This window comes from Meriones unguiculatus, chromosome 1, assembly GCF_030254825.1.
Source record: "Meriones unguiculatus strain TT.TT164.6M chromosome 1, Bangor_MerUng_6.1, whole genome shotgun sequence".
NCBI lineage: Eukaryota > Metazoa > Chordata > Mammalia > Rodentia > Muridae > Meriones > Meriones unguiculatus.
In genome coordinates, this window is record NC_083349.1 from 130,006,278 (window position 1) to 130,033,945 (window position 27,668).

General features: G+C 43.8%; 1 pseudogene; it reads left to right on the top strand.

Annotated features, from left to right (window-relative positions):
- LOC110558982 (laminin subunit beta-4-like) overlaps positions 1–27,668 on the top strand; it is a 124,939-nt pseudogene that overhangs the window by 28,534 nt on the left and 68,737 nt on the right.

Below are 27,668 nucleotides of genomic sequence, written 5' to 3' on the forward strand. Positions count from 1 at the left end.
GACTCCCAATTCGCATAGGTAGATATTTAACAGTTAACAAAGAAGACTCAAGTTTATTCATTTGTGTTGATCTTTGTTTGCTTCCTTCATCTAATTTGATGGGTCTCAAATATTGTTGGTGTTTGCTTACAGAGCCTTTCAGAGGCCCTCTGTGGTAGGCTCCTGTCCTGTTCCCTGTTTTCTCTCTCCTCTGATGTCCATCCTCTTTGCCTTTCTGAATGGGGATTGAGCATCTTAGCCAGAGTCCTCCTTCCTGATTAGCTTCTTTAGGCATACAGATTTTGGTATGTTTATCCTATATTATAAGTCTAGTATCCACTTATGAGTGAGTATATACCATGTGTGTCTTTCTGCTTCTGGGATACCTCACTCTGGATGATCTCTTTCAGTTCCCATCATTTACCTTCAAATTTCATGATTTCCTTGTTTTTTATGGCTGAGTAATATTCCATTGGGTAGATATACCACAATTTCTGTATCCATTCCTCAACTGAGGGGCATCTAGGCTGTTTCCAGCTTCTGGCTATTACAAATAAAGCTGCTACAAACATAGGGGCCTACCACAGAGGGCCTCTGAAAGGCTCTACCCTGCAGGGTATCAAGGAAGATGCTGAGACTCATAGCCAAACTTTGGGCAGAATACAGGGAATCTTATGAAAGAAATGGGAGATAGTAGGACCTGGAGAGGACAGGAGTTCCACAAGAACAGCAACAGATCCAAAAACTCTGGGCACAGGGGTCGTTTCTGAAACTGATACTCCAGCCAAGGACCACTCATGGAGATGGCCTGGAACCCCTGCACAGAGGTAGCCTATGGCAGTTCAGTATCCAAGTGGCCTCCATAATAATGGGGACATGAACTGACATGAACTGATTGGGCTGCTCTTTGATCACCTCCCCCCGAAGGGGGAGCAGCCTTACCAGGCCACAGAAGAAGACAATGCAGCCACTCCTGATGAGACTGATAGACTAGGGTCAGAGGGAAGGAGAGGAGGACCTCCCCTATCAGTGGACTGAGGGAGAGACTCGGATAGGGAAGAAGAAGGGTAGGATTGGGAGGGGAGGAGGGAAGGAGGTACAGGGGGGATACAAAGTGAATAAACTGTAATTAATAAAAAATAAAATAATTTTAAAAATAAGAAGAAAAAAAGTAAAGCAACTAGGTGCCGGAGAGATGTGTCAGTGGACAGGAGCACAGAATGCTTTTGCAGAGAACTGGGGTTGCATTCCTAGCATTTGCATCAGGTAGTGACTCCTCCTCCATCTGTGATTCCAGCTTCAGCTGAAGCCCATGCCTCTGCCTCCACAGGCACCTGGATTCACATGCACGGGCCTGCATATGTACATAATTTTAAGATGAACAAATAACCTTTTAAATTAGAAATAAAGGAGGTGTTAACATTCAACATAGTGGGTTGATTTTTGCAGCCATAGTCTATCCCAGGACTACTACCTTCTGCTTAGTGGTTTCTATTGCTCAGTTACTTGGGAGCCCAAGGTGAATGCAGCTGGGGCACCTGCCATCCTGTTCCCGGGAATCTCTCTGTGGGACAGAGAACTCAAATGGAGCTCAGAGATTCCCCATCCTTGGTTACCTGGAATTAATTTGGCTTCTTTTCTACTTACTGTGGTGTTACTGAATCAGTAATGTAAAATGTTTTTTATATACCTGGGACTACGCTACCAAAAGTAAAGGAGAGAGGGCTAATTCCTGAACCAACAGGAGGCAACGGGACTCAAAGTCTGGGGAACCCTGACTACTCAGAAAATGTGGACATCTGCCCAATTTCTGTTCTTGTTACCTTTGAAATTAGACAGGAAAGTGATTTGTGTTCAGTCTTTGAAGGGAATTACTATAAAACCTACTGGTCTATTTGATTATCCTAGTCACTACCAGAGGATGAACATAACTGACTCCTTTGGTGAAGATAAAAGACTCCTTAAGGCCTCAGCATGATACCCTGAGATCACTCTGCCTTAGCACATAGGAAGGCATTCTGATCAGATTGTACAAGAAGCTCATACCACTCAGATCCCGCATTATCGAAAACCATACATTCCCATCATGATGCTATTTTTGTTCTTTTCCCCCTGTAAAGACCCATTTTTAAAAGCTTTTCCATGGGCTTCCTCCCCATAGGCCAGCTGCAGAGGTCAACTGATTGTCATACCTGATGATATCCCTGAGGCCATCACGTCCACCCCTTAAAGGGAGAGGATGTGCAGGAAGGAAGTTGGATGTGAGCCTGATGTTAGGGCCAGAGCTTTTCCATGTATTGTTTGTTTAGAGCACCTTGTTTGGATCTCTGGGAAGTCCATTGTATTCTAATTGGGTTCTAGTAAAAGGTAAGGCTTGGGTGCTTTGCACTGGTCTAAGTCTGGGGAGCACTTTTAGAAGAAAATGAATTCTCTACAGACCCAAGGAAGATACATGAAAGAATTTTCACTCAGCTCTAGGCCATGTGGGATGGGTGACTTTACTGAGCCCAGGGTCCCTAGACAGAGAAGCAGTTCACTGTATTCTTAGAAACGGGCACTCCCTCACGTTGCCTCCTCAGCCCCTGGCCAGGCTTACTCTTCTCACATTCTGGCAAGAATGAAATGCTCACGATTAGGCCACCAGAGTCGGGGTGGGTGAGAAAAATAAGAGCACTTACCTTTTTGTCTGGACATTTTCAGAAATCTTAGGGAGTTTAGAGCTGAGGACAAGAAAAAAAGCCTCAGCATATTTCAGACTGACGAGCACCCTACCACTTAGCTCCATCCTCAGACCCGCTTCTTAAAATCTTCATCCGTACTTGAGCCCAGATTAGGCAGGAGTCCAACTACCATCTCCAAAGTTAGAATTTCAGCTTAACAAGGGCCTTCCTTAGGTCTGTGTTGAGGACGAAGCTAAATGGTAGGGTGCAACACACACGCTCATGCACACACACACACACAGAGACAATTTCACGAGTATATGTAGTAAGGTAAGTGTGGAGAGTGGCAGAAGGCCACGGCAGTGGGAAGTTGTTAGCATTTAGACGGTCTCTCTGAGGGGTTGCCGTTTAAATGGAAATGTGAAAGAAGGATCTTCAAGAGAAAGGACAGAGACTGAGGTGGAGATCAGCTTGTACCAAGCACCATGGCAGAAAGAATGTGTGGACTTGAAGAACAAAAATCAAATGTGGCCAAAGCCCAGTGAACAAAGTGATGACAGCAAGACTAAACACAAGTACCCTGTGTTATAAACAGAAGGCCCTAAGGGCCCGTTTACATTTCAACTAAGTACCTATATGAATATCTGATATAAGTCAGCAAAACCATGGCTGATGATGGACATGGGCAGGAGGGTGTGTTGGGATGGGGAAATGCATGAGTCAGCACAAAATGGCTGGTACCTGCTATCTGGAGAACCCCAAAATAAACAGTTCTATTCTAGAACTGCTTTTAGTTGAGTGCCACTCTTGTGTGATTCTCCATGAATATGGTCTTGCCATCAGAGGCCAGAGCCATTGTCTTTGCCAGCCTGCCCACGTGTGTTTGTTGGTAGGCCCATAGGCCTGCCACTGTGTGACCTATGGGTCACCTGGCTCTGTGCAGCTAGATATAGACATGTCTCTGGATGCTTGCCAGTGGCTGCCTGTCTAGCAGCCTTGATCTGGACTGGATAAAGTCTCCTTGAATTTTCTTCAACCTTTTAGCCTCCCATTCCTCTCTTTCCTAACTTCTGTGACTCCACACCTAGCCCTGACCATGCCTGGGCCTGAAAACCACAGTAAGGAAATAATTAAACAGTTAAACAGTGTTCGCTGAGTATCTGCCCAAGGCCAATGCTTCTGTTCATGTTTTCTGGTGCAGAGGATGGCAACAAGCAGCTACTTCCTGGAGGCTCTCTGGAAATCTGTGAATTCCCAGAGTTAGCCAAGAGCAACTGAGCAGTCCATCAGTGGTGCTCTGAAAATCTTGTGGAACTCCTTGGGAATTTAAGAAGAGCCACAACTGAACACACTCATTAAGCAAGCCTAAAGGGCAGGCTTGGCTCCTAGCTCCTTTGAATGCCCGCCCTAAGCATCATTCCTTTTAGATGACTAAGACCTCCTTAGACTGCAGGACAGGAGACTGAACAAAAGTGCTTCTCCTAGGTTTACAAGAATAGCATAAAGATGTTCATCGAGGAAGCTTTCCAACCAAATAAAACTATAAAAGCTGAGAGGAAGAGGATGATACTGGCAGATAAGCCAAGACCCAACTAGGTCACTGATCTCTTGCCAGATAGCCCTTTCATTGTCTGAGGAAAATGATTCTAATCCATAAAGAGCACTTGGAGTATCCACCTCTTAAATGAGAGAAAATTAGTTCAATATGAATTTGAGGATTTTTTCAAATAGATACCTTTATGAAACTTCTAGTTCATATTTTACTTTGCTATTGTATTTAAGAACCTATCAATGGAAAATGTGATGTCCTGTTATTTCCTTGGCTTTTTTTATTTTTAGCCAGATTGAAAGATTAAATATAATAGGAACAGGTTGTTTTTCAATTCAAATCAGCTCTGATTCTTTATTTTTAATTTTAATTATGTTGTCAGAAGGAACAGAAATGTTTCGTCTGTGGCTCCCGAGCTTCATCTGACAGCCACACCACTGAGAAAGAGAAAAATAAATGGTGGCAATCTGAAAACAGTATTCTGTTCTGACTTTTCACATCTTTATATTTTAATAAGATTCCTTTCTCCTTGTGTGGCTTCAAAGCAAGAAGTTATCCACCCAAACTGGAGAGTTTCATCTAGGAACAAATTGTCTTTTCACATTCAAAAAGATTATTTCCCTTCAGAGAAATCAGAGTGTATTTCAAGCATATTACTCAGAACACTTCACTCTTTCCACGCAGGCGAAGAAAATAGCTCTGTATCCTTCGTACTTTGTTAAAATATAAAAGAACTATTATGAAGGACTAGTAGTTTGAGCCTGATATGGATCATACTGGTATACACTAAAAGTCAGAGGAGGGTTGAGAACCAGCACCCAGCTTCTTCCTGGTCAGCACATGAGATGGACATATAGAACCATGTTCTTCTACCTGCAAGGCAAAGATTAAAACCAATTTTGAGTTGGGAGAAAAACTGGCCGCAGACTGAAGCTCTCTTTTCTGGATTCATGCCCTTCCTATGAACAACAGAGGTTGCTGAGTTCATGCTGGCTGCTCCCTACCTTCTGTATTTGCTGGTCTCACTCAGAGTGTCAACCCAGCAAACTGGCCCTGTCATCCCACCCCTGCAGAGGGCTTCCTGGGCCTAGACACCCTTCCTTCTTCATGTAGGGTCCCTCACTCCTATACAGCTCTGTTCAACACTGGTCCACCATCCTTGAGCACCATTCACCACTTCTGGATGGCGCTTTGGGCTCCTGCATCTCTGCTCTCTTGTAAATATGCTGCCTTTGGAGGCACCCTTATTGGAGCAAGTTCAGGGCTAACGTACACATGAGATGGTTTAGGATACACATACCATGAAGCTGCTGTCTACATCCTCCCCGTGACAGATGCATGAATGGTGTCTGCTAGAGGCCTCCTCCGCCTTCCAGTTCTCACCACTATTGGTTCTGCCACAGGCCAACCTTCTCTGACGAACGGTGTTGTTTTGTTTGTTTGTTTTTTGCCTACTCATGCTTCTGTTCCAGGCGTCCAGCATTCCTTTCACTCCTCTCAACAAGAATGCCTCTCTAATAGGGCTGATCATGCAGGAGGCAGATTCTCCGAGACATGCTTTAGAGGCGGGAAGCAGATCTCCCTGTGTGGAGGTCTAACGCTTTGCCTGAGGTGTGGCTGTGAAGTGAAACTTGCCCAAGCTACCTGCTTGGGGCTCTCCCTGCCCTCCTTTCAAGGCAGACTAGCTGCTGTTTTCCAGAGCTGTGCTGCCCAGTGGGGCTGTGACCCCCCCCCCCAGTTGGAGGAGCCGCTGGGCACTTACGATAAGGCTGATCCATAAGCTGATATGCTGTCAGTGTGGAAACACCCTAGTGTGTGAGGTGGAATTGGGCAAGAAGCTATATAATGAAACATTAGTAATTTTTTAATTGAAACAATATTTTATGTGGTTTGACTCACTATTAAGTCAATCTATTTTTTTCCTTTTTCAATATAGCTGCTAGACACTGTCAAATCATACACCCCACTTATTGTTGGCTTCCTTTCAAACAGTGATGTTCTGGAGAGCTCTGGGCCTCCGTGGGGCCAGCACAGGGCAGGTGCTTCAGGTCTGTGCTGGAGCTGACCAGCTAACTTCTCAGTCCCAGCAGGATTTTGTCACCTCCCTGATCATAGAGAGGGCCACAAATTTCCATTCCAATGTGGATGCACCCAAACCACGAGTTATGGCCAGTGACAAAAGCGTGGCTACAGTGACTGCTGGCAGTGGTTGAGGAAAAGGTAGGGCACACTCGAGTTTGCTGCTCCAAGCCAGGTGCACTCTGGGTATCTGTGGAAAATAAAGATAGATAGATAGATAGATAGATAGATAGATAGATAGATAGATAGATAGATAGATAAATAGATAGATAGATAGATGGAGCCCCTTTGCATCCACTGCAAGTAGCCAGGAACTGCTTGGGTAGTGTGGCTCCGCCACACAGTGATCACGTGAGTTGCCACCAAACCAGGCATGTGGACAGTCAGGGTGGAACCTATCCTGCCTTCCTATGGATTTTCTGTGAGTCCAGCCACAGATGGGAAAGCATGCAGGCCTTCAGCTCTGTAAAAGCACAGGGCTTTTAACTGCAGAGACGCCACTGGCAGGGTTGAATGTGATAAGCAGGACTCTCTTCTTGCTGGGTTTTCCTTTAGGCCCTGATCATGTGACTGGACCTGGAGGTCCTGTTCCACTTCAGCCACCTCATCCTGACCTTTAAGGTACAGAGGACAGGCATATCAACACAAAATCTGCACCATATCAACCCAAAATTTGACTTCCTGGCTTCCTTATGAAGAACAAAAACCAAAATAAGCCTAGACTCTAATTCCATCACCTGGGCTCTTCATTCTAGAATGAGTCGAAATAGAAAATGTTACCTGTTCTTCAGTTAATAACAAACCTGTACAGAACAGAGTCAAGAAAGGCCAAGTACTGGGGTGATAGCAACCACAGGGTGACACAACCAGGTAGGGACAGTCTTTAGGAGAGAGAGGGAGGGAGCTGGAAACACCTAGAAAGAAGAGTGTCCCAGAGAAGGAGTGGCCTTCTAGAGGTCATCAGAGAGCCAGTCACTGTACTACAGCCTCTGTGTGTGTGTGTGTGTGTGTGTGCCTGTGTATGTGAGTGTGTGTTGCTGTGCATGTGCATGGACACACTATACACATGGATGTAAAGGCCAGAGGCTTCCCCTAACATCATTCACTTCTCTTTTTGTTGTTGTTGTTTTGGTTTTTTGAATAGGGCCTCTCACTGGCCTGGGATCACCAAGTAGGTTAGGTGAGGGGCTATAGTGGGTCTGAGCACGACAAACATGGCTCCGGCAGGCCTTGCCCTTCTCCCAATCTCTCTGCCTTGCTAAACTGTTAAATTACATTCCTAAAGCTAGCCCCCAAGGTCCCTTTCCTTATTTGGCCACCTTCCCCACCCCCAGTTAACTACCAAGGTCCAGCTGAAGTCCAGTAATCAAACACCCTCTTTTGGCTAGCCTAATTAACATGCCCAATCAAAACAAACCAAATCATCTCAACAGGGGGTTTCCCCCTTTCCCTTTATAAAGTCCCATTTGTCTATGGGGCCACTTCTGTCTCCTTTCTATCCAGGGGCAGTCCTTTGTCCCTGTGGGGCAAATACCCCTGCCCCCTCTCCCTTGTCCCTTTCCCCCTCTTCCTCATCTTCTATCTCCTGCCTTTGTCTCTTATTCCCTGCCCTTTGTCCCTCTGGGGCAAATTCATCTCCTTTGTGCTGAGAACTTGGTGCTGGGTGTCTTGAGCCAGTGCTGGTCTTTTCCCTAGGCTGGTGAGCCACATAGTCCACGTCCCCAGCACTGAGACACAGGCAAGCGCTACCAGACCATTTTCTTTTTCTAACACTGGTTCTGGGAAGTAACACTGGTGCTTGTGCTGGCAAGACAAGCATTTTGCCAAAAAGCTGTCTCATCAGCGTACACACACCCACAGAGTTGCTCTGAATCACTGGCTAAAAATCTAATTTTAGGTCAGACCTGAAAATCAGTTTGCCATAATAAAAGAAAAAAAAAAATAATATGAAATGAAAATGAGCAGATATGGGAAAAAGTCGTGAATCTTTACCCCCGCCCCCCCAAAAAATGTTAACTACCTTGTTATGGATGCAACAGATTAAGAAGAAATTATAACACAAAGTGAGGAAGTAGAGGTATAAATGAAATGCCAAGAGACTTAATTAAGAGGCTTTCAGTCTGCGCTGAGCAAGCAACATGACTTCATGGCGGGTTTTTAAGTATGTGTAAGAGTGCGCCTGAGGAAAAGTGTTTGAGGGAAGGAGAGCCATAACATGCTGTGAAATGTTGACATTAGCTTTCCAGCTTACATGCCATTTTCTTTCATTAATCATTCACACAGCAGCAGTATTTTCCAGGTATAATTAGATTCTGAGGAAATGTGCATGAGGAAATGCATATCCACGTCTTGGAATGAGATCTAGATATACCAGTCGTGATTTTATAGTAGATTTAAAAGATGTGCACAATGTGAACTTTAAGAATGAAAATGTCTGAGGTAGATAATCTGATCTACTTCTGTGGACCATAGGAAGGTATATAAAAACTTCACAGCCTTTTCAACTTGCTGCAATGTTAGTAGAATGTTCCACAGACTTCGGATGCACCGGGAAGGTGCTCACGTGTTTTTCAGAAGACTGCGGCTTCCTTTCCTGACACCAAAGTGGGCTAGGCCCAGGAAGTTTGTGACGCCCAATACTTGCCTACTGAACCCTCAACCCTAGGTTTAGTTCACTATAAGTTAAACATTTTAATGTGCCTATCTTAAATTTAAATTATATTGGCTAAAAGGTGGTCAGAGCCATTGGCCTAAGTTGATGAGAACCAAATAGTAAATAATAAATGCATTATCAGAAATAGTCCTGCACAAGTGCGCTCAGCTAAAGAAGCATAGATAGGCCTAGACTCTAACTGAGCACCATGGTCTCGGGGAACCAGAGAGAGTAACACTCCTTACCAACCTCTGCAAAGCAGCCACTCGGCCAGCAGCACCTCTGGGCTGGATGTTCCTATTGCCTGCTCGGCAAACCATCCAGGTGGAATCTCCAGGCATGTCCCTCTGCCCATAACTGGGCAGGGTGGGAGGAGAGTTGGAGGATGCTATTTAATCAGGAAGAACAGAAAGACCTGGTGGCAGGGGAACGCCCCAGCAGTGCCTGCTGGGCCTGCGTTGGTGATAGCTCTCTGAGCTATCTGCCAGAGCCTGGCCAGGAGTCCCCTCAGCCGTCTCCTCTGTTCACTCTGAGGCAGGAGACAGCACAACCGATGAATAACTGAGTTTATCTCTGATGGTACACTCTCGCATACACAGCCCAAACGAAAACCTAGATCCGACACCAGCTGACAGGCAAAAGCCTTTCAACAAAATCAAGATCTCTTCTCTAAGAGAAAATGAGACAACTATATTTAGGAGAACTGTATTGCAAATTTAGCTCTGCTTGTCTTGTAGATTGTTTTAAAAGTTTTGGATCCAGGTTTTGGAATATAAAACCCTCACCCCCCCCCCGCCCCACCCCCTGCCCCATATCCAGGGTACGGACTGTGTTACATTTTCACATCTTTAAATTTCATGTCAGGAGTGTTCTTTGCCGTTGCATTTCTATGGTGGGCTGGCTGTGTGTGTGGCCTCGGGGAAGACATTAGTCAAGGAAAGCACCTTGAACTCAAACGCACATTGACTTGTTATATTTTCCTTTAAGACCTTGTAACATTAACAAACTTGAGGAAAAACTTTACCAAGCTTCACACCCTTGGGATAATTTACTTAGAAGGAAGCAAAAAGGTTCCCTTGATAAGTACTACTGTGCTCTGTAATAGTAACTTTTATTCACCTGATTAAATTGTCTTCTCACCTCTGTTTGCTAAGCTGGGCCTAGTCCTGAAAGCTTCTAGCCTCCATGCAATCTAATCCCAGCCTAGAATGTTTTCAACCTCTGACAGTTACTGCTGAATAGTCCTTTCTGAACTCTTGCTGGCTGATTCAACTCAGCTGTTCTGGCTCAAACTCCTCTTCCAGCTGACTTATTCAATCTGGCTTTTCTCTTGGCCTCTGAATTGTTCTGCTTGGCCTGAAACTAACTCGAGCAATCTGTTCTAATCTTCTGGCTCCTTCTCATTCTCTGGCTTGTTCTGTCTTCAACTATGTCTAGTTTATTCTCTCTTCAACCTCTCTCTGTAAAACTCTCCCCGGAAACCTGCCTCCTCTCTCATCTCTGTGCTGCTCCCATAAGTAGCTTCCCTTTCCTCTCTCTCCTCATGAGAGTCGGGTGTATCCTAGTCTGACACTTCATCTGCCACTCAATTAGACATCACTTTCAAACATGGGTTCTTCCTTCTACAAACTAACTTTACCTTCCATGTTTGGTGGTAAAGACGTGTACCACCACTACACCTGGACCTAAGCTTTTCTCTTCCTGAAACTTGCTCTGTACCAGGCTGGCCTGAAACTCAGAGTTCTGCCTGCCTCTGTCTCCTGGGATTGAAGGACTTTCTGTATTCCATCCAGATCCTACAGACCTAGAAGGTCTTTGGATGTGATCTCTTGCCAGAGCAGCCATGTTCTGAATTAAAATTCCTCTACAATGCTTTTGACAAGATAACAGGTAGAGAAGCTCTTTTGCAACAGCTGTGCCAGTGAAGGCAGCCAGTGCCAGTGCCAGTGAATGCAGCCTTCTGCAGAAGGTACGCAAAGATGTTTTCAGGAATGGTGAGTTGTTAACCCAAGAGAGTGGCTGCCTCTCTCCCCTGGCTTTCACTCCTCTGAGAACAAATGCAGAACTGCCAGCTCTGTGGCCATCACCAAATCCTAATACCAGGTTTGCATGAAAGCAAGTATCATGGAATGAGGCCACCTGGGGCCTGTAAGGTTCTCTAGACCAGCGATTCTCAACCTGTGGCTTGCTACCCCTGTGGGGGTTAATCGACCTTTTCACACGGGTCACATATGAGATATCCTGCACATCAGCTATTAACATTAAACAGTAGCAAAATTACAGTTATGAAGTAGCAACAACAAATAATTTTATAGTAGGGGGTCACCACAACATGAGGAACTGATTTAAAGGGTCACAGAAGGTTGAGAACCACTGCCTTAGTCAGGTGACTAGACTGTGGCCCTGGTGGGCGTGCATAATGTAAACTATTATTTAAAGTTAACTCCATTATGTTTTGGTCTTTCTCCCACTTTATTTCTTATTATTCTTTTAGGAGAAAGAGAACTTCCAGGAATGAGCTGTAGTTCTACAATTTTGCTCTCACAAAAATACATTAAAGATCTGTTGAATGAGAGACTTAGGTTGAAAGCTTAAAGCGGGTTTAATAATTACCTGGTGTAGTAAAAATGGTCAGCCCACGTGATATTGTTGAGCTCTGAATAACTTAACGCTGTGGATTGCTCTCACTCTTGTGACTAGTCCCCAAAAGTTGATGCGGCGGAATAATTACTTTTCGTGTGTTGTTTTTGTGGTGCTGAAGATGAAACCCAAGGCCTAGAACATTCCAACTAAGAGCCTTACCATCGCATTATACACTTCAGCCCAAGAATTGCGTTTCTGTGCCGTGGTGTACTGAGCAATTTGAACTGTGTGTGTGTGTGTGTGTGTGTGTGTGTGTGTGTGTGTTGTGTATGCATTGTGTGTATATGGGTGACTGTGTTTTTGTTTGTGTATGCATGTGTTTGTGTGTGTGTGTTTCTGTGCGTATGTTTGCATATGTGTGTGTGTACACGTGTATTTGTGTGCGTATGTGTATAGATCTACATGTGGTTTATATATGTGTGTATGTTTGTATGTATGTGTATATGGATATGTTTGTGTGTATGTGTGTGTTTGTTTATATGTATGTGTTTACATATGTGTATTTGTATGTGTGATTTGTGTATATGTGTGATTGTGTATGTGCATTTATGTGTTTGTGTATGTGTTGGTATGTATCTCTCTGTGTGTCTGGGTATGTGTGTGCTTATGTGTGTGTACATGTGTATATGTTTGCCTGTGTGTGTGTTTGTGTGTGAGAGTGTGTGTTTATGGATATCAGGGTCTCTTATATTTGGCCTCAAACTCCGTATGTAGCAGAAATTTGCCTTGAACTCCTGATGCTCTTCCCCCCTACCTCCTAGGTCCTCCTACCTCCTGGATCTGGAATCCTGGGTGTACACCACCACACTTGGCTTTGAACTGTGTATTAGTCACAGGCCTCTCAGCCTGGCTGGGTTGTTTGCAGCGCCTTCTCACTCAGCCGGCTCTGAGACTCCCTGGGAATAGCGCCTGTCTGACTACAAAGCGTTTCGTGAAAAGAGAATCTCATTTTGTCCAGCTTCTACCCCTAGCTCCCTGTTTTCCCTTCTCCTAACTCCACTGTGCCTAACCCCATGCCCCCCATCATACACAACCCCGTGCTATGCCTTGGTCATCATACGGACCAAGCTGCAACTTGCTGCCCCAAACTGGAATTCTGCAAGTAGTCACTCAGCTTCCGAATTTAATTAGTAGAAACAGCCCGGGTCGGTATTATCACTGATATATGGCAAACTAGCCCACTATGTCGGTTGCCATTTGAAGAACCTCCTCATCCTCAGAGGGAGTTGAACACTGTTTGCTGCACAATTCAGGTCCATGGCTGCTATCTGTCAACATGGTACAGAAGACCCCAACTGTGGGAGATGCAAGGACTTCTTCCAAGATGCTCGAAGGGCACTCAGTGAGGCCACAGGCAGCCAAGGGCGTGCAGCTGTGGCTCCCAGCTGCAGATGTGTGTCCTAATTGCTTCAGTTATCTCATCTGTGAGAACCATCAACTTCTCCAACTGTCACACCCCAAATTAATTACTTATGTGCATATTTTGTGGCTGACCTTCAGAGTGGGGTACAGTGTGACAATGACAAAATGACCAGGGAAAATGCTTTGCAAGTCCAAGCATTTGGTGGACACCGGGTTTGGTACAGAGATCTCCGTCACCTGCATAATCTCATAACCTTGACCTCAAACCAATGGGAGAGAGGAGGTCCAGAGTTGAGGTTGCTAGGCTGTTTTACTTAACACAAAATATGTAGGTTAAGTACGTGTTGTTTTTGGTGACCTGCTACTGCCTCTGGATTTTGATGAATGTCCAAGCCACCTTGTTATTCCACTTATTTTCCAAGGTATAGGCAAAAATAGAACATGAAGTAATGAAAGACCCTTAGAACAGTGCTATGAGGAAGAGAAACACGAGGATGAGGAAGAAAGGAAGAGATAGAGGGAAGAAGGAAGAGGAGGAAAAAAAGATGCCATAACTGCATCTCTGACAGTCACAGTATTCAAGGCAGAGCCAGCTCTGCCTGTTTACAGAGAGAAAAACAAGACAGCCACCATAGAGGCATAGACATTACCACAAAACCAAACACACACCTCAGTCCCCTCCCCCAACAGACCTCCAGGCTCTCTTCTCCTCAAGCTGAAGTCCAGCTAAGATAAAATGACCTGCCCTCACCCTTGCAGCTCTTCCATCCAGACTCCATGTGGATGCTAAATGGGGCTCAGCTCCACATCTTACAGGGCATAGAACATTCCAGGTTGGGAGGAAACAAAAAAATCAAGCTTATAAAGCATAATTCAGTAAAAGTAGTTTTGACTGCCCACCAGCACACACACTGTCATTGAGGATTCCAGATGGCCAGGACTTCATTGTGTTTGCGTGACACCACATACTAAACATTCAGAGAACGTTGTCTAGAAAGCCCGTGAGCAGAATCAGTATTAGACCTTGGAAAGCACCTGTCTGGAGCCTGGTATTCTTGGTTTAACCATGAGTAGACGAGTCTGAGGCTGGAAAGTGCCCAGGGACATAGCTGCTCACAACTACAAGACTGACACACTCAAGCGTTCTCCTCCCCTTTTCAACCCCTTTTTCCACAGAGACCCCCTCAAGAGCATCTGAGCCTTTGTGAGTCCTCCGTGTCACCTTGCCTTGCCCTTTCTGGTTGGCTGAGCTGCTTCCAGGTACAGGCTTAACTGGGTCAGCAAAAAACTTTGTGGGAGGTGGTGTGCAAAGCCATTTCCTCTTTAAGAATGTTTGTTTCTACAAACAAACGGAGCCAGATAGTCTCGGAAGGGCCTTAGGTGATCTTGCAACAAGACATTTGGATCTTCCTGACGGGCCGACAGCTTAAGATTTTCCAGGTGCCATGAAAGTCACCTTAGGGAAACCAGAATTAAACTGGCCAAAGCATGTGACTGATTGTAGACAATTCAGTTTTGCTGTTAGGGTGAATTAGGGTATTGCCTGGACGCTTTAAAAAAATGAAATGTTTTAAAACCTTTGGGGGCAGTCAGGGAGGCTGGAGAGTGAAACTGGGCTTCTCACATGCTGGGCAAATGCTCTAACCACTGGGCCTCTGTGGGCCCAGGTTAGTTGACGCTGTAGGTCTTCTGGTGGAGTCCTTGACCCCTCTGGCTCCCTCAGTCGTTCCCCCAATTCTTCCATCAAACTCCCCAAGCTCTAATGTCTGGCTGTGGGTCTCTGCATCTGTTTCCATCGGCTGTTGTGTGGAGCCTCTCAGAGGAGTTATGCTAAGCTCCTGTCTACAGGCATAGCAGAGTAACATTAATAGTGTCAGAGACTGCCAGGCGTGGTGACAGGACTCTGTAAGTTCAAGGCCCGCCTGGTCTCTAAAGCGAGTCCAGGACAAGCCAAAGCTACACAGAGAAACCTTGTCTCAAAAAACCATTTAAAAAAAAAATCATGTTAGTTCTCCCTTTCTGACTCTGATGCCTGCCTTTGGATCCCATTTTCCCCTAACTAAGCTGACTTGTCTGGCCTCAGTGGAAGAGTCCTTCAGCTCAATGTGCCAGGCTACATTGGTACCCAGGGGGGACCTCCCCTTTCTCTGAGGAGAAGGAGAGGGGAGAATGGGGAAGAGAGGTATGTAAGGGGTAGGATGGGAGGCAACAGGCTCTGATGAGGATGAAAAGTGAATAAATAAGTGAATTAATGGGAAAAAGCACTTGTTCAAGTGTTTACAAAATGATAGCCCAGTGAATACTTATCTCAATATCCTGCTTTATCTGACACCCTCAGGAATCCTTTCCACACCACAGTGGGTGCTGTGGGCGCTCCAGGTGCCTGTCTGCCCTGTTTGAACCTCTTAAGAGTCGCTGCTCTTGGAGAATGTTATTTACCCTTGCCTGGTTTCTGTTTACACTCCCAGGAGTTCTGGTCCACGGTGTACGTTGGCAGGTTTTTGGGCTCTGCCGATGACTTTGGATAAACAGGACCACATGTGTCCTGCCTACAAGTTGGGTATTTCAATCCAAAGTATTTGGATTTTTTCTTTTTAAGATTTTCTCCATAGCAGGTCACCCTTGCCCTTCCATTTCATTCTTTATCGCAATCCTTCCTAGAACTAGAATAAGACGTATTTTCTTATATTGCTATAATAAACCTTGAGTCTATGAGTCAGGGCACCTAAACGAAGTCTATCCAGAAAAAGCACGGGGAGTGGAATTCCTGAACCATTGGCTGTGCCCCTCTTAAATATGGCTGAATTGCCTTCCAGGCTGGCATGTCAGTCACACATGTACGTGAAGACCCTTCTGGTTCTAGCTCCTTTCCAGCCCCGGGTTTTGCCAAGCTTCAACCTTTGCTAAGCTTCCTTTTGTCACACTTTCATTGCTAATAAAGTGACACATCCGTGTGGTAGTTTGCATTTCTCTGTAGATCTGGGACTAAATGAGGCCAGAAAAGCAGTAGGTCCCTAAACTTAAAGAAGCGCTTGCTGTCAACAGAGGGCTAACACTTGCCTCTTGTATGAACCTGGGACAGGCCTTAAATTACACACAGTAGGCACCTTGCTCACCACAGGCCAGCCCCGTCATTACTGTGCACTACCACATGGATAAGAATCATATCACTTGATTGAATGTGCCCAATGTCAAGAGCTGGGTCTGAGCCCTGACACCATTTATAAACTAGAAAGTTAGCCTATTATTGTTTCATAGATGTTGGTAAGACATGAAACCCTTGAGCCAAAGACAAAAAGAACATTCTTAATGTCCAGGAAGCAATGGTGTTTCATTAGCCCAGTTTTCCATTTGTTTATGTTCCAGGTAGGGAGTTTGTCACTGCTGAAGAACATAGCTTGGAGGACCTGATGCTTTTCTAGCAAGGAGAAGCGAGCCTGGCCTTGGTCTGAGTGAAGGTATTACCTCCTCTGTCCAGTGCTTGCTGCAAATTCACCCCTAAAAAATGCCCTGGGTAAAGAAAAAAACAACTTTGCAACTGCATCCCTGTAATGCCAAAGCAAGACAGGGGAACATGCTGGGAAGCCACAAATGCAAGCTCTGCTTAATCACAATAAATTGATGTCTGTACAAATGTAGTTCAGTAGCCAACAGAATCGATCCTGTGCTTAGAATTCAGACTTTAAGTGGTGACACAGAGAAGGAATCAGTAAATCATTTGCTCAGGTTACTCAGCAGGCATCAGAATAAACCTTACCTTTCATGATCTGCTCAAAACTGGCATAAAGAAGCGGATTTCCAGAAATTTTAAGAAAAATTGCCTAAGTATCCTGAAGTATCTTGAAATTTGCTCATATGTGTTCGTGCACAGGTGCCAGAGAAGGCTGTCAGAGCCCTTCTGTATCACTGCCTGTCTTGCTCCCTTGAGACACCTCTCTCACTGAAGCAGGGTGGTAGACAGCAAACCACAGCAATCTCACCTGCACCCATGCACACACGACACACACACATGCACAAAGGGGACACCCAGATACACACCACACACAAAAAACACACAAAAGGGGACACACATATACACACACCACACACAAACACACAAAAGGGGACACAGATATACACACACACACCATACACACACAAATAGCACACATACACACACATATACCACACCACACACAAGCAGCACACACAACAAATACAAAACACATGCTACAACATACCACACATATACCATATACACACCACATACAAGACACCACACACAACATACCACACTACAAACACATACATACCACAGACCACACACATCACATATATCTTACATACCACATACATACACACCAACACATAAACACATACCACACACACATCACACATACCTCACATACTATACACAGCACACACATGGCACAAACACAGTCACACACACCACTCACATACCACATATACACACCACACATACATACCACACAGACCATACACACACCACACATGCCACATACACACACTACACACAGACAATACACACCAATACCACACATACACACCACACATACCACACACTATACCACATACGCACACGCACACACGCGCATACACACACACACACACACACACACACACACACACACACATACACACACACCACCACACATACACGTGTGCATGCATGTGTTTCCCACTATTTTTATGGATGATTTAAAGGTTATTTGCCTGTACAAGGAGACACTGCTGTTTTGGCTAGAATCTGGGAAACACAAATATTTTGAAACAGACCAGTAATCTAGAGATTTGTAAATAGCAAACTACATGTTTAAAATAGTTGAACTAAGTTTATCCCTGAAGGACCAGATGATTTTAGCTTGATGATGCATTGAGGAGGACAAAGAATGAAACCCAGCCCCCTGAAATGAAATGAAGAAATCATTCTTTACAAACAAGTTTCCCCATGAGAAGCAGAGGAGGACCCTGTCACCAGCCAGTGAGTCTGTCCATTTACCTCAACGTGCTTGCAGCGTGTATACAAACAGTGTGTTCTCACAGGATGGACTCTTGCTTTTCAGCTGTCCGCATTTAAGCCTAAATGTTTATAGAAACCAGTTCCAGATGGGGACATTGGCTATTCTCAAGTCTCCTGCAATTAAGACATGCTTAAAGCTGATACAGACAAAGCTATGGCAGCCTTGACTTACAGAGTTTGCTAGAATTCAAATGTGTGACATCAAGAATTTTTCTTTGGGTGGGTGGGGGGAGGCTTCCAAAGGCTGAGATATAAGGTTATTTCAGAGTAAAATAATTACCCACTCACCCCATCCGAAGGCTGTTCTGTGCATAATTATGTCTGGCAACTCAGGGCTGATCCTCAGCATAGTGCCGAATAAAGACCAGCTTCCCCTTCTGGATACTTTTTAGATGGATACAGTTTTATTCTTTCCTTTCTGGAAGCAACTGGTTTTAATTAGGAAAAAAAAAAGTTTGCTTTTCAATTCCTTCCAAACTAAGCAGAACCCAATGTTGTTCTTCCATAAGATTTTATCATTTGTCACGCTCCAATAATAAACAATAGAAACTTGAGAGAGTGTGTCAAACAACCCAGAACTTGTTTTAATGACACCAAAAGACTGGCCTGAGTGGGGTCCACCACCCCCACCCTGAACTCCCTAAACTACGAGGAGTTGTATAGACAGCGCTTTAGTCTGCACGGCTTTAATTCTGATTGATCCAAAGGAAACTCTATACGTGTTTCAACATCTCATGGGAAAACTTGTTTGCAAAGAATGATTTCTTAATGTCTTAATTTAGGGGTACTGTTAAACCCGAGAATTGCAGGGAGAAAGACCAGATCCACAACCATGATGAATGAAAGCAAGTTTTAGTTAACACTGGCCATGTCCATACCCGGGACTCCCAGGAAATATCACTGAATTATGTTAGGGTAGAACGAACAAGGCTACGGTACCTCCCGCTGGGGTCCATAAGGATAGAACCCACTATGGTACTTCCGCCATAGTCCAATCGGGGGCAAACATGCATCCTGATGTAATTCCTGCCTACGTACCTCCCACCGACATGTGATCAAGCATATCCTGGGGCAACCTACCCCATTTACTGAAGGGGAAACGTCTGTCCTTGGGAAAGTAGGGTTTACAAACTCCCTTTAGTCCTTCCAGGTTCTGGATCTTTTTTTTTCCCCCTCCCACAGTGCACTCTCAAGTACTCTTGTCTAGGCATTAAGGAGTAATCTTTGTTCAAGAACTTTAAACGTTTAGTTTACAGTTTCCATGAAGGTGGATTTGTAAGAATAAGACTGTCATTTTTTTTTAAATGTCACTGCATTCCCTAAAAGCACACCACCCTACAGAAGCAAGAGCTTTTGGTGGTGACCTAATGCAGAGCAACGCGGTGGTCCTTCATCCCAAAGCCACAACGATGCTTCCTCCACCCACCTGACAGCCCATTAGTGAGGGCGCCCCACTGCTTTGTCAGCCCTCCAACAGGAAGTCCTTCCCTCCTTGACTCACTCAAGGTCAGCCTCGCATGGCCTCTCTCGGCTGTGTTGGTGCAGTTAGTGCTCTGAGTGTCACGGTCCGTGTGGCATCTCTTCCTTAAAAAAATTCATATTTTTTTAAACTTGATACTTTCCTTTATCCTCTGGTGGAGGTATTTTCCAGAATCTCTTCCTGTACGCTTTGGCCTCATCAGCAGAATTCTAAAAAGAAAACAAGGACTTGGCTACCTCTTTCCATTTCCTTTCTCCCTTGTAAATGTTTCAAGAAAAATAAAAGAGAATGTTAGCGTCTCCTTTTGATGTGTTGTTTCTATGACATGAAGAACAGACATCTTTCTCTTTTTTTTAGCCATTTCAGAGCTTGGACACATCATTCCTTCCTCACATCCCAATTGAGAGAAAACAAGTATTAGCCCAGCCTGCTTTCATCTGCTGTTCTTAATTTTCTTTTATTGAAAATAGATTTTTTATATAATATATTCTAATTATGGTTTCCCCTTCCTCTGCCCATCCCAGTTCCTTCCTACCTCCTCTTCCATCCATATCCACCCCCTTTCCATCTCTCTTTGAAAAAGCAAACAGGATTCTAAGGGGTAATAATAAAATATAATATAGTAAGATTAAACAAATCAGAATAGGACAAAATAAACAGAAGGAAAGAAGCCTAAGGCAAGGCACAAGAAAAAGATGCAGAGACCCGCTCATTCCCACATTCAGGAATCCCATGAAAGCACACAAACAGAAACGGGTCATATATATATATGACCCGTAGTGGGGGGAACCCTGACAGAACATATTATGAAACAAGGACCTCCAAAGAGGTCATTGAGTTCATTTTTGGTTGGCCATCTATGACTGGGCATGTGGCCTACCCTCAAGAGGTATTTCCTCCAGAGAGACTCTCTGAGAGAAAACCAAATTTTCATTTGCATGTGGTTCTCAGACTGGCAGGCACTGTGCACGCTGCTCAGTCTCTGTGAGTTGATACCTGTGTTAGTTCTGCTGTGCTTAGAAGACCTTGTTTCCTTGATGTCCTCTATGCCCTCTGGCTCTTTCCACTTCCTTTTCTACAGGGTTCTCTGAGCCCTGAGCAGATTTGGAGACAGCCCATTTAGGGCTGAATGTTCTGAGGTCTCTTACTCTCTGCATATTGTCTGCCTGTGGGTCTCTGTTCCCATCTACTGCAGGAGGAAGCTTCTCTGATGATGTCTGAGCAAGGTTCTGGTCTATCAGTATAGAGGAATGCCATTAGGAGTCATTTTATTATTACATTCCTTTGGTAGCATGGTAGAATTTTATTTTCTCCTAGCTTCCTAGGTTATCTAGTCTCAAGTTCTCAGTCACCCAAGCAGTCTTAGCTTTGGGTTTTATCTCATGGAGTGGGCCTCAAAGCCAATCAGCTATTGCCTGGTTACTCCCACAAGCTTTGTGCCACCACTGCCTTTGGTCATGCAGAACACCGCTGTAGACTGACGAGGTTGGTAGCATACAAAGTACCTTCTGGTACCGTGAAGACAAGCCCATAGGGCAAAGACTCCCAGGTGCCAGCTCAGCCTCTGCATGTTCACCGAGTTGTGTAGGTATTGTCTTCAGCAATAGGGTCTTGCCATCGGTTTGTGAAAAGCAATCCATAGCCTTGGCAACAGCCTGGGTTATTTGGGGGTTCTCATGGGACCCCTTTGGCCAACAACTTAATTAGATATAACCCATTCCCAGTACTGGAAGCATTTAGTGACCAAAAATGCCCAGTTGGGGCTCTTTTTCCTCCATTATTTGGCAATTTCATTTAGATAGCCTTCATATATGTTTTAGGAAGTTTCTACTGTATTATGTTTCCATACTGCCACTCAAATGGCCTTTGATTTTAGATGTCTGTCCATGTATTTCCTCCCTCAGTCCCCTCTCTCCTCCCCCTTCCTTCTTGATCATCCAGTTCCAGTCCCCACCCCATTCATATGTAACTCTCTATTCTATTTCCCCTTTCTAGGAATATCTAGGCCTCTCCCATGGCCCTTTACTCTATATCTAGCCTCTGTGGCTCTACAGGTTATATTTGCTCATTATTGACTTAGCAGCTAATATCCACATATAAGCAAATACATACCATATTTGTCTGTTTGAATGTGGGTTACCTCGCTTGGTTCATGATATGTATTAAGAAAATTATCCACATCTTCTAGATTTTCCAATTTGGTTAAGTACAGTTTTTTAAAGAATGTCGTTATGATTCTCTAGATGTCCTCAGCATCTGTTGTGTCGCCCTTTCATGCCTAATTTTGTTAATTTGCATCTTCTCTTTCTGCCTTTTAGTTAATTTGTCTAAAGGTTTGTCAACCTTACTGATTTTTCTCAAAGAACTAACTTTTTGTCTCAGTGATTCTTTGTATTGTTTTTTTATTGTTATTTTATTGATTTCAGCACTGAGTTTGATTATTTCTTGACATCTACTTTTTTGGTATGATTTTGTTTCTTTTGTTCTAGAGATTTCAGATGTGCTATTAAGTTACTAATATGAAATCCCTCCTTTTTTTATGTAGGTATTCAGTGTCATGAACTTGCCTCTTAGAACCGTCCTCATTGTATCCCATAAGTTTGGGTTTGTTATGCTTTCGTTTTCATTCACTACTAGAAAGATTTTCTTTTCTTTCTCAATTTCTGTCTGTAAACTCCATCAGAAAATTTTCAATTTTTCATTCAGTAATGAAGTGTTAAGTTACCATTAATTTGTAAGCGTCCTGTTGTTTCTAATGTTATTGATATCCAGCTTTAGTGCATGGTGGTCAGATAGGATTCAGGGTATTTCAATTTTCTTATATCTGTTGAGACTTTGCTTTGTTCCCCAATATGTGGTCAATTCCAAAAAAGTTTTATGAGGTGCTGAGAAGAAGGTATAATCTTTTGTGTTTGGGTAAAATGTCCTTTAACTATCTGTTAGGTCCACTTGGTTTATGACCTCAGTTATCTCTAGCATTTCTGTTTAGACTTTGTCTGAATGACCTGTCTATTCGGCAAGAGTGGGGAATTGGAGTCACCCACTCTCAGCGTGTAAGAGTCCTTATGTGAGTTAAAATATAGTAGTGTTTCTTTTATAAACTTGGGTGCCCTTGTGTTTGGGGCCTAGATGTTAAGAATTACAGTGTCCTTTCCGTGGATTTTTTCCTTTGATTAGTATGTAGTACCCTTCCCTATCTCTTCTGATTAGTTTTGGTTTAAAGTCTATTTTGTCAGATATTATGATGCCCACACAAACTTGATTCTTGGATCTATTTGCTTGAAATATCTTTTTCCAATCCTTCACCCTGAGTTAATGTTTATCTTTAATGTTGAAGTGTGTTTCTTAGATTAAACAGAAGGAGAAATCCTGTTATCACATCCATTCTGTTAGTTTGTGTCTTTTTTAATTGGAGAATTGAGACCAGTGACATTGAGAGATATCAATGATCAGTGATTTGTGACGCCTGCTATTTTGTTTGTGCTGGTCTGAGATTATTTATTCCTTGAATTTTCTTGGATGTTGTTAAGCTCCTTAGGTTGAAGCTTTACCTTCTGTAGAGCTGGTAGATAGACATTGTTTAAATTTGGGTTTATCATAGATTGAAAGTTTTGCTGGGTACAGAACTCTGAGCTCACATCTGTGGTCTCTTGTAGTCTGAAGCACATATGTCCAGGCCCTTCTTCCTTTTAAAGTCTCCCTTTGAGAAGTCAGGTATTATTCTAATAGGATGGCCTTTATATATTTCTTGGTGTTTTCCCCTGCAGCTTTTAATATTCTTTCTTTGTTCTGTACATTTAGTGTTTTGATTATTCTGAGCCAAGAGGACTTTCTTTTCTGGTATAATCTATATGCTTCTTGTACCTTTATAGGCATCTCCTTCTTTAGGTTAGGAAATTTTCCTATGATTTTGTTGAAAATATTTTCTGGGCCCTTGAGCTTTGTTTCTTCTCCTTTCTCTATTCCTATTATTTTTAGGTTTGGTCTTTTCATAGTATTCCTGGATATTTTGGGTTGGAAAGACCCTGCTGTTTGAGGTTGCAGTCCTCCCAGTATGGATAGCCATTCTGAGCGCAGCATTATGGTGCAGGACTCATTCTCCCCAGCAGGGCCTCCTGCTCTCTGCCTGACTTTATGTGGAGAGCGTATTTAGGCTTAGATGCCCCTAACCACATTTGATATATGGCCTTTGAAACAGCTCCCTGCTAGCTCTCCTCTCCCTGAACCTATAGGATAATTAGGTACTATGTTCCTGTTCATAGGATAGGAGCATGCTTTTTAATGCAAATCAAGCATCCCTGAAGTGCCCAGTTTTAACCAATTTTGTAGATCTATCCTTGGAGCCCTCTACCCACTCCCCAAGGACACAGCCTTTGTGTTCTGAAATTAAAGTTGAACTAGCTCCCTGAAGTGGTTCCCAGAGTGTTTGAGCTCTGTCTTGCTCACTGACCTTCCAAGCTCTGGGCCTCATCTTCTGCCCTTCCAGCCTTTGTGGGCTGGTGGCCAACAACCCCTGCCCAGGGAGGAGGAAAACTACAATTTTATGTCAGGAGTTTCTTAGATTTAACATTTTCTTTGACTGATGTAGCCATTTCTTCTATCATATTTTCAATCATATTTCTATCATATTTTCTCTCTTCTATCTCTTGTGTTCTGTTCATGTGGCTTGCCTTGAGGTTCCTGTTTGAATTCCTAAATTTTTTATTTCCAGGTATCTTTCAGTTTGAGTTCTCTTTATTGATTCTATTTTCACTTCCAGGTCTTGAACTGTTTTATTCATTTCCTTCCACTGTTTGTGTTTTCATAGATTTCTTTAATGGATTGCCTTCATTTCCTCTATAAGGACTTTAACATACTTATAAAGGCTATTTTATGGTCTTTATCTTGTGCTTCGACATTTCATTTCTTGGGGCTTACTGTAGTAGTGGCACTGGGCTCTAGTGGAGACATACTGTCCTGGCTGTTACTGTATTTTTAATCTGGCATCTAGGCACTCCGGTTGGGATGGTTGTTATTCTAGGTTGTTGACTTACTTTTTTTTATTTCTTTTTTTAAAATTCTTTATTAATTATACTTTATTCACTTTGTATCACCCCTGTGGTTCCCTCCCTCCTCCCGTCACAATCCCTCCCTTCCTCCACCCTCTGCATGAATGCCCCTCCCCAAGAACACTGATAGGGGAGGTCTTCTTTTCCTTCCTTCTGATCCTAGTCAATTAGGTCTCATCAGGAGTGGCTGCAGTGTCTTCTTCTGTGACCTGGTAATGCTGCTTCCCCCTCAGGGGGAGGTAATGAAAGAGCAGGCCAATCAGTTCATGTCAGAGACAGTCCCTGTTCCTATTACAATGGAACCCACTTGGATATTGAACTGCCATGGGCTACATCTGTGCAGGGGTCTTAGGTTATCTCCATGCATAGTCCTTGGTTGGAATATCAGTCTCAGGAAAGACCCCTGTGCTCAGATTTTTTGGTTCTGCTGCTCTCCTTGTGGAGTTCCTGTCCTTTCCAGATCTTACTGTTTCCCACTTCTTTCATAAGATTCCCTGCACTCTGCCCAAAGGTTGCCCATAAGTCTCAGCCATCTACATTGATAGTCAGCAGGGCAGAGCCTTTCAGAGGTCCTCGGTGTCAGGCTCCTGACTTGTTCCCTCTTTTCTCCTTCTTCTGATGTCCATCCTCTTTGCCTTTCTGGATAGGAATTGAGCATTTTAGCAAGAGTCCTCCCTCTTGATTAGTTTCTTTAGGTATACAGATTTTAGTAGGTTTATCCTATATTATATGTCTATATGAGTGAGTATATACCGTGTGTGTCTTTCTGCTTCTGGGATAGCTCACTCAGGATGATCTTTTCCAGATCCCACCATTTACCTGCAAATTTCATGATTTCCTTGTTTTTTATTGCTGAGTAATATTCCATTGTGTAGATATACCACAATTTGGGCATCCATTCCTCCACTGAGGGGCATCTGGGCTGTTTCCAGCTTCTGGCTATTACAAATAAAGCTGCTGCAAACATGGTTGAGCAAATGTTCTTATTGTGTACCTGAGAATCTTTTGGGCATATGCCTAGGAGTGGTATAGCTGGATCTTGAGGAAGCACTATTCCTAGTTGTCTGAGAAAGCACCAGATTGCTTTCCAAAGTGGTTGTACAAGTTTACATTCCCTCCAGCAGTGGAGGAGGATTCCCCTTTCTCCACAATCTCTCCAGCATGTGCTTTTTCTTGAGTTTTTTATCTTAGCCATTCTGATGGGTGTAAGGTGAAATCTTAGGGTCATATTGATTTGCATTTCCCTGATGGATAATGAGGTTGAGCATTTCTTTAAGTGTTTCTCTGCCATTCGATATTCCTCTACTGAGAATTCTCTGTTTAGCTCTGACCCCATTTTTTAATTGGATTACTTGTTTTTTTGCTGTTTAACTTCTTTAGTTCTTTATATATCCTGGATATTAGTCTGTCAGATATAGGGTTGATGAAGATCTTTTCCCAATCTGTGGGCTGTCATTTTGTTCTGACTATACTGTCCTTTGCTTTATAGAAGCTTTTCAGTTTCATGAAGTCCCATTTATTGATTGTTGCTCTTAGAGCCTGTGCTGTTGGTGTTCTGTTCAGGAAATTGTCTCCTGTGCCAATGAGTTCAAGGTTCTTCCCCACTTTTTCTTCTAAGCGGTTTAGTGTGTCTGGTTTTATGTTGAGGTCTTTGATCCACTTGGACTTTAGTTTTGTGCAGGGTGATAAGCATGGATGTATTTGCATTTTTCTACATGTAGACATCCAGTTAGACCAGCACCATTTGTTGAAGATGCTGTCTTTTTTCCATTGAATGCTTTTGGCATCTTTGTCAAAAATCAGGTGTCCATAAGTGTGTGGGCCTTCTATTCGATTCCATTGATCCACCAGTCTGTTTCTATGCCAGTACCATGCAGTTTTTAGTATTGTTGCTCTATAGTACAGCTTGAGATCAGGGATGGAGATACCTCCTGAAGATCTTTTACTGTAGAGAATTGTTTTAGCAATTCTGGGTTTCTTGTTCCATATGAAGGTGAGAATTTTTCTTTCCAGGTCTGTAAAGAATTGTGTTGGTAATTTGATGGGAATTGCATTGAATCTGTAGATTGCTTTTGGTAAGATGGCCACTTTTACTATATTAATCCTGCCAAGCCATGAGTATGGGAGATCTTTCCATCTTCTGATATTTTCTTCTAATTCTTTCTTCTTGACTTACTTTTATAAAACTCTTTTATTTACATTTATTTTATCTTTTTCTCCCTACTCCACCCCAATCCCTTCAGACCAGGTAAGAGAGAGAAAGGGTTAGTGGAAGAGGGGGCTCAGTTTTCTTTCTTAGTTGCTTCCTGTGGGTTAGGGTTGTAGAGTTCCTTGGAGCGAGTCCAATCTTCGTTTCAAAAGATCTCCAACCTCTTGTCTCACAGCAGCAACCAAGATCAGCAAGAAGGGAGCAGGAGCAGCCTTGTTCATTCTTGGAGCTCCACACTTTCTGAGCTCTGACATTTATTCTCTCTCCAGAGTCCTCAAATTTAAACTATCTGCAGCTGGCAAAGAGCGTCTCTCAGAGCCCTCGTGAGGTAAATAGCCTGCAGCTTCGGACCATCTGAATCAGACCCACATCCCATACCTGGGACCAAAACAAAAACATGTTTATATCCACAACACTAGGTGCTGATATCCGGTCTTGTCTTTACTGGGTGGGTTTTGTTGGTGGTGGTTGGTTGGTTTCTGCTGCCCTCAGTTCTTAGGAGAGTGTTGCCTCATAAGCAATGGTTTGGGGATTCTGCCAGATGTGGCTCCTAGGGAATCAGAGTAGAATGGTAGGTATTGGGAACTAACAGGAATAGGAATGGGCTTTGGAAGGGGGGGGGTGTCCATAGGTGGGAGGAAAGCAGGCTGTGCCACCAGGATCTGCTTAGTGCCCTGGGGATAGGGTTGGGGAGTGAGGAGAGGCTATGGAGCCAGGGCCGAGGAGGAGAGTGAGGCTCACCTACTTGCTTCTCTGGCAGCCATGGGAATGCCTGATGAAGTGGAGGGGGGAGGAAGGCTAGAGGAGAAGAGCAGCGGCATGATCTGCCAGAGGTGAGGGAATTGATGAGGGGAGGCCTGGCCACAGCAGCTGGTCTCCCATAGAACTGGCATGGAACTGGGGAAGTGAATTTAGAAGAAAGTGGGGAAAGGCGAATGTCTGCAGGTAGCCTATAGGCTTCCCTGATCTCAATGGCCAGCAGTTCC